At 40.5% G+C, this 8,639-nt stretch overlaps 1 non-coding gene across 1 annotated transcript; it reads left to right on the forward strand.

The window, feature by feature from the left end:
* The first annotated feature begins 2,004 nt into the window (after window positions 1–2,004).
* Window positions 2,005–2,122, forward strand: LOC145407933 (5S ribosomal RNA). Its single transcript, XR_013898837.1, has one exon. It is a non-coding gene; the product is annotated as a 5S ribosomal RNA (ribosomal RNA).
* The last annotated feature ends 6,517 nt before the right edge of the window (window positions 2,123–8,639 follow it).

The following is an 8,639-nucleotide window of genomic DNA, read 5'->3' on the forward strand; positions in this document are numbered from 1 at the left end:
AGTTAGAGAAGATCACTTGGAGGTGACAAGAAAATGCCGGATTAGGGTACTTCAGAGAGCTCCTCAATGGGAAAGAGTTCTATGATGATGATGACGATGATGGTGATGATGATGATTAACTATTAACCCCTTTTAGACAATGACGTAATATATCAAACATTCCTTGTTACCGGTAGGCACTGTTATTCAACTCTAGAGGGACCCCCCGTTGTGGAGGAAGGTAACATGATTTTATTTTTTATTTCTGCTGCCGCCAGGAAGGGAAAAACAACTAAGAATTAAGAGAGAGAGAGAGAGAGAGAGAGAGAGAGAGAGAGAGAGAGAGAGAGAGAGAGAAATAGGGGGGTGGAATTACCAATAATTACGCTACGGACACATTGACTCCACTGTCACCTAAACTAGCTCAACAATGATTTTCTTTTTCCCATCAAATACCACTCATCAGCAAAATTAACCTCCAATACCGTTAATGCAGGAGCCGCGGTGGCCTGGTGGCGGTAGTGTTCGCCTTCCTACTTGTGTCTAAGCCGAGTTGTATTCAAAGTTCAGATTGTGGCGACGTTTTAAAGTGTTTCCTGAGAGTATGTCCTATCATTTGCTACCTTGTTGTATGTTTCCCCCTGTTGACTCACACTTATATATCCAGACTGTGACACACAAATACAGCCAATGCAATACTTCCAGTTTCCATGCACTGATTTTACTTCAGACATCCTTTATTTATCCACACTTGGGTCACACTGGGCTTTACAAATGCATGCCCAGTCCACACACACACACACACACACACACACACACACACACACACACACACACACACACACATACACACACACATTGTGTAACTGATAAACAAAACATACACACAAACCAGAATAGGAAAAAAATGCAAGTACAAACACTATCACACTCAAACACACACACACACACACACACACACACACACACACACACACACACACACACACACATTGTGTAACTGATAAACAAAACATACACACAAACCAAAATAGGAAAAAAATGCAAGTACAAACACTATCACACACACACACACACACACACACACACACACACACACACACACACACACACACACACACACACACACACACACACACACACACACACACACACACACACACACACACACACACAGAAACGTCCTAACCCATGTCGATGAATAATTTTTTTTGGTCTTACATCTATCGTGCTTTTCGTTTTCTTCAGTTTAATAAAGAGACATAAAACGTGCAACTTACTTGACAATTTTGGCACTAACACACTCTGTGGGGAAATATAATGGACGGATAAGAGTAAGGGCTGGAACCTGAGAGAGAGAGAGAGAGAGAGAGAGAGAGAGAGAGAGAGAGAGAGAGAGAGATGGGTCGCTGTAGTGAACTGGCTAATGTTCTGCGTAATATACAAATGCTTGTCCTTACTTCAGAGTAACATGGAATTCTGTGTAAAGTGGAACAGAACAGTGGTATAATTATCCACGTGTTCGGGTTGCCAGTACGAGGAGTAATATTTCATCTTAACAACGTATGGTGGAGGTGCATGTTGTTAATTTCGTAATCAGGAGTACAAGGCCCCTCTACTCTTACTGTACGATAACTTTTAATATATTGCCAACGAACGATTCTACATTTTTATAATCTGAACAGACCCTCGTGTATGTGAGTGAGTGATGGCTGTGTCTAACCCATCCAGTTCTTAAAATATCCTAAGCTGAATAATATTGACTGGGGTCTCAACAATAAGAGGTACTTATAACAAAGTGTTTTTTCTGGGTAAAGAATATGGAACAATACATCCTTCATTCCTAGTACGTAAAAAAATATGGCTGGTCCTATAACCTATAACCCTCTTATGTTCGGGGACAGATCTAGTGTATATTTCTAAGCCAGCAATCACCAGATTTTATTCTGGTGAATATACATCATAGGAGGGTAGATGTTAACCCCTTAAACCCTGGAGTGCTATTCGACTTTATTTTATTTGCTACCAGATGGCCATACCACGTTGAGTACACCGCTTCCCGTCCGATCAGCGAAGTTAAGCAACGTTGGGTCTGTTTAGTACTTGGATGGGTGACCGCCTGGGAACACCAGATGCTGTTGGCATCCCTACGTGTCAAGTGGGGTTGGTGGAGGATTAGTGCCCCTCCCTGTAAAACAATTAACTCTAAGCCCTTGGCCACCCCGTCTGGGATACATTGCGTCTGGCAATGAATGAATGAAAAATGATTTAATTCAGCTTTGGGAAGACTATTTGAAAGGAGTAATATAAAGCCTTTATTAACTGTTCAGCACGGCCTTTTAGTTAACTAAATATTGAGGATGTCATTTTTTAAAAGGTTGTTGCGAGTAAGCGCTTTTAGTTTAGAAGGGTCATTTTGAACCGGGGTTAGGTATAGAATTAATTAACCTGTGGAGTACGAGAGATGCTACTTAAATTAAATATAATCTACCGACAGAGACTACCAGGGGCTCTCTAATCTATGTCGACTAAAGGGTGGATGAATACCAAAAACGTCCTTGAAGTGAAAATGTTAAAGGTAATATTAGCAAGGGACAAACGAGTGGCCCCACAAAGCACCGCTGGAGTACAAAGCTGCATAACCGCGACGGGCGAACCAAACTGCACACAGCTGTAACTATTTATGTAATTAGCCAGGAAAATGACCTTATTTCCGCCAGTGCAGCTGCGAGGTTTAATATACATGTAAATAGGAGGAGCCGGGGTACGGGGAGGTGTTGTGGATGAGGCAGCCGGGGTGTAGGCGGCTTCTGCACGGTTTCTAAAGTGTGTGTGTGTGTGTGTGTGTGTGTGTGTGTGTGTGTGTGTGATGCACAAAACAACAAATTCTTAATCCGCCGTCTGTATGTACTGCATATTACGTGACTAAGTTTGCGTCAGAGTCTAAATGTCGCACGTGTACAATTGACAGGATGAGAACATAATGAAGGGACATACTACATGACCCTACTTTAAATAATCGGCATGCCTTTTGACCTTAAACGCGAGGCTCACTTAGGTCGCGAGTCGAATACGCTACCAACAGTCCACCGTGGCTCCACTACCTACCTATCTACTAACAAAATCCTCTCGTAATTCCTCCTTTCGTTACCTACATCCCTACCTATAATTTCTCCCAACTACCTAACTACCAGAGTATCAACCACGTAGTTCTTCCTTCACATAACTATTTTTCTTAACATTGATTACTACATCCTATCGATATACAAACATTGTAAACAGTGTAATTCATTCCTTCACTTATCTGCTTACTTATGTACACACTTCACTTAGCTACTTATTTACCTAACTACAAGGGAATCATAAAATCTCGCACACTTCTTGCTTCATCATTACCTACTTAACTCCCGACCTACCAACCAAAGGATAACTTCTCGTAAATTCCATGCTTCACTTACCTACCTATCTCCCTACCGACGCTATCATCCCGGCAACAACCGCGTGTAACTCTACGTACCTTTTATAACACTCTTATGCCGCCTGGATCCCTTCGATGTACCTCACGACGGCCGCAGGACACACACCTTTTGACTCGAGTCCTAATATTTCTCTTCTTCCCTTCCAAGGCCTAAAGAATAAAGAGTACCAGGTCACACCGCACGCAGGCGACTGACGTCATGCGGCCTACCTGTCCCTCTCCCCCTCTCTCCCCTACCCTGTCTGCTCCATTTTCTGTGGTGTACACTTTTCCAAGCTTTCATTGGCAGCTCCGTTTTCTTAATATTATATAGGTTAAAAGAAAATGTTTACTATTGCCCTCTACTTTACTGGCTTTTTCATTTTTTTTGTTATAATGGCTTGAGTTTTTACAATTGTTTAGAATGCGCATTCTAAAAAATACACGGCAACGAACAAAGTACTGAACAATATCTGAAGGCAAAGCAACAAATTTACCAATATCTTTTGTAAGAACTTTCATGGCTCCCTTTCCTGCCTTTAACTGGTTCCCATGGTAACAATGAAACAAATTTTCTATCATTCTTAATTGTTTCGGAAACCTTCACTGGGTACTATTAATTTTCCTGCCTGTCTGCTTATAAATTCTACCCAGCTACTGTCATTACCTCCTTCAACATCTGCTCTCAAGAACTCATACTAGGGGAACTTGCTATGTAGCCACCAAAGTACATCAAGCCTTCATTTTCTACCTCATGCTCAAAATCCACAGTTTCTGGTTCATCTACTTCATTTTCTGTTGTTTCTTCCATTTCTAAAGTGGAAAATATCATGGCAGACAAACACAGCTCATGGTCAAGGGATTCTACTTGTTCGTTGTCAGCTGCATCCCCCTTCTCAGGAAATGAGCCCTGAGATATGCTTATGTCAGTGCATTCTCTTTCAGAATTATACTTTTCACCCACAAAGGTAATATCCTTACCCAAGAGATCTGTTCGTATAAGTTTCTTCACACTAACAGGGGAAGGATGATCATAAGCAGCTCCCATTTGTCTCATACTAGCAAAAAAGTGTTCTAAGCCATCCTGTGATAACCTATAAGTCAGGAGATAGGATATATCAAACTTTTCCTTCTCCATGCAAAATAGTTTAGGTAATGATTTCGACGATATAATGAGCCCCTTCTGAAACTGAAGCAAGCTATTCCTTCCAACTACCATCATTGTGCTTGCTGTGTTAATCATATTAGTTAATATATGATCCTGTTGCTCCAAAGAAAGCCCATAAGCCTTGCGAGAGAATTTGGCACTATTTGGTGTTATGGAGGTAAATAAATCAAACCATGAGTCGACCAGCTCAATGAACATACTAGTTGCCTCCCAATCCTTGCTTACAAGAAGCACCATATTTCCAAAATACTGCAGTGTTTTTGCTGTTGTTTCGGAAAGAAGTTGTGCAGCCAGCTTAACATTCATACGTTGTAAACTTTGTACACTGATATGCTTAAGTGACAACTTATGTGCTGTTTTCAAGTCACTTACGCTCCTTAGAATTATTTCCCTTACACATCCACTGAGTATCAATTTTCCATTTGGAAGGCCAAACCCATTATCAATAAAGTTGTTTCTTATCAGCTTAATTAAGTGTGGTGCATCTGCAAAGACATATATATCCCTATCTGAAGCAGCTGGATTGGTAAAGCCTGTGTTTTCCAAAGAAATGCCCAGGCTGCTCCAGAGGCTCACATTTGTTGGGCATAGATCATTAACCATTGCATCAAATAAAAGCCAGTATTTTCTATTTTGAGGATCAGATCCATGAGAATTTCTTTAGTCATATCAGAGTCATAATCACAGTATTAATTGTTTCCAGGATCCTACTAAGCCCCTTATCATTGCACACTGAACTTTACTTATAGGTGAGTAGATTGTATCTGTTGCCTTGTCATAGCACCACTCTCTTGCCATGCTTGTTTCATCAAATAATAAAACGCAAAGACGATCATGATCAGGCATCGACCCGGCTTTGTGCTGCAGTAGGTTGAAAACAGGTTGCAAGGTACCAGGTTCAACAAGAAGTTTTGATCCCCAACGATTCAGTGTTGTAATGGAAGGCAGTGGAAGGGAACACTTTTTGCGCAAGTATCGATAAACCTTTGGGCTGACACTTCACAAAGTCAGAGCCTTGCTTATGTCATCATCAGACCACTTAATTATAGCCTTATCATATAAAAAGTAATCAACCTGAGAAGAGGAAAAAAAATCTTAGAAGTCTTTCTTTAACAGATGTAGTAGCTGTTGCAGTGGCACTCCAGGTGCTTAAGCAGACCCTCTCTCTCTTTTTCCCATTCCTCTTTTTGAGTCAGGAGTGCATCTCTTTCCACTTGCGTAACTTGAATCTGACGTTGAAGTTCCTCAATAGCAGAAGCATGTTCCACTTCTGCTTCACACTCCTCCTCTGGCTCCTGGTCTGCAGTCACCTCATTTTCTTTCACTAATCGTTTTTGCCCCTTTTTCTCAGCTCGAATCTCATGACTACTATCAGGTTGTGTCCCTAAAAAAAAAAAATTATATATATATATATAAAGAGAGAGAGAGAGAGAGAGAGAGAGAGAGAGAGAGAGAGAGAATATAAGTGAGGTGTTCCTTCTGACATGATGCAATTCCCCAGTGTCCTTTAATACTCCCATATATAGGCCTGTTCAGTCTCTCTCTCTCTCTCTCTCTCTCTCTCTCTCTCTCTCTCTCTCTCTCTCCTATATTTGTATGTATATATTTTATGTAGCAACATATCGAAATATAATATAAAAATGTGTATATTTCTTGCAATAAGTTTTCTATACAGCCTATTTATCTGTTTTGATCTACTTATTTTACTGTATATTCTATATTCTTATATATCTCTATCTATGTCTATCTATCTGTATCTATATCTTTATCTATCTATCTATCTATATATATAGCTGTATACTATGTACATATAAATACATTACTGCAGAGAGAGAGAGAGAGGGAGAGAAAGTGAGCTGTTCCTTCTGACCTGATGCAATTCCCCAGTGTCTTTTGACACCCATATATCTAGGCCTGTTAGTCTCTCTCTCTCTCTCTCTCTCTCTCTCTCTCTCTCTCTCTCTCTCTCTCTCTCTCTCTCTCTCTCTCATTATTTATTTGAAATATAAAATCAGTATATATTACATTGATAGACAGATAGATAGATAGGCTTGTATAGGATAGTTATTGCAAGAAAAATGTAGTGCATATTTGTTAGCCACCTTTGTATATACGATTTTTTTATGTTGTATATCAACATATATATCTACACAACATTATATAAATGTCAATATGTAATGAGAGAGAGAGAGAGAGAGAGAGAGAGAGAGAGAGAGAGAGAGACATGATGTAACTGAGGTGTTTCTTCGAACCTCATGCAATATAAAATCTGTATATATTACAAATTTTAGAGGGATATACTGTATAGGTAAACAGAAAGATAGATAGACTTGTATGGAAGAGTTACTGCACGAAAAATGTAGTCAATACTTCTGCCTCTTTGATATTTTCAGGGGTAACTTGAAAAATATCTCCCTTCGTGTTTCTTTTTCTTAGTTGTGGGTGACATTCTTACCTTCAGAGTTTGGTAAATTCAGTGTTGGAAGTGCATCATCCTCTAGTCTTCTTTGATTTGGGGGTATTGGTATGTCCAGCAGTTCATATTTGAGTAACCTCTTAAATGCACTCTGCTCAAAATGACGACTGCATACTCGTGCTACGTCTGGGTTAAAGATGTCTTTTTCTTTTACATAAAAATATCCACTTTTGACGAACTTTTTTATTTTGGGGGAATCTAAAGAAGCTGACACCCTTAATCTTCTTCCTAGAATCTTCAAAACACCCGAATACTGTACAGTTAGTTGGCATTGTATAGCTGTGAACAGCACGGTGACCTGAAGAAAACTGAGCAAGCAAGCACCACTGCTGGCCGCGTGACGTCATGCGCGAAGATGGACGCATTTTCATCCGGCCGCGGTTTGACCTGGTGGTATTCTTTAGGCCTCTTTAGGCCTTGTTCCCTTCCACACGCGTAAAAACACAGAAAAGAATACGGACAGCCATCAAGCAAACTCGCAACAGAGGATCATAAGCCGGCTCGCCTCTCCTGATGGGATTGCCATCAGTTGCTAAGCTGATTAAACAGGACTAGTCTATAAGAATCAATAGTATTGTCGCCTTTCCTGTCTCTACTCTCACATAATCTTTTACTCTTTAGAATCAATTTCAAGTTTATCTAAAGAAATCATGGATTAGTTAGTAAATATTGTGTCTGATATTTATCGACGGCACCTGAGTACATATTCCACGCGTCTCACCTGGGCCCGTACTTATAAAACACTAAGACTGAGTCATAAGGCGAAAGTCTGTCCTAAATTCATAGGAGCGAGTCATAAGTCCTTATGTTCGACTTAAACTGAGTCATAGCTTAAGACCCCTCCCGAGTGGTTATAGCGCTTCGGACGCGGCTTATGACTCGATCATAACAGTAAAGATGGCCGCCGCACCACAACAACAACAAATTCGCCAGCGCCAACCAAGACGTTTTCGTGAAAGGAAAGATGTGCTTAACGAGCTAAGTGATGCAGAACTGGTCAAGAGATATCGTTTGGACCGTGCAGGCATAATTTTTGTGACCGATTTGGTGCGGGAGACACTAACAAGACCAACGGCAAGAAACAAGGCTTTAACCTCCTTCAGCACGTGTATGTTCTTAAAATACAACTGTGCCAGCTTATATGTGGCATCGGGGGTCCAATTTTGCTTTCTGGAACGTTTGCTTGTTACACTGTTGGAGTTCTCCATGCTTGGGTGGCGGTGGTGGTGTTTGTTTACAGGGTGGTGAGGAGAGGCAACATGTCCTCGTCCACAACACAAAGTGGTAAATTAATAATTCCTCAAAAATGACATTAATCTGTTTACCCTGAAAACGTTTAAGAAAATATCGTAGTAATTTCTGATTTTTTGTAGCATCTTTTCTCTGTTGTTTTCTTAGATTTTTCTTCATTTTTCGAAACTCTCAAGTGCTACGCAGCGCCAACCGCTAACTCAGCAGCTTGTGACTTCGACCTAACAAAGTCTCGACTTAGTTATGATGAGGTGCTCCTTAAGTCTCACATTTATGACTTTCACCTAACTATGATGTAGTTTTTATAA

This window comes from Coenobita brevimanus, chromosome 74 (assembly GCF_032717465.1).
Source record: "Coenobita brevimanus isolate Jiangsu-jjx chromosome 74, ASM3271746v2, whole genome shotgun sequence".
NCBI classification, from domain to species: Eukaryota; Metazoa; Arthropoda; class Malacostraca; order Decapoda; family Coenobitidae; genus Coenobita; species Coenobita brevimanus.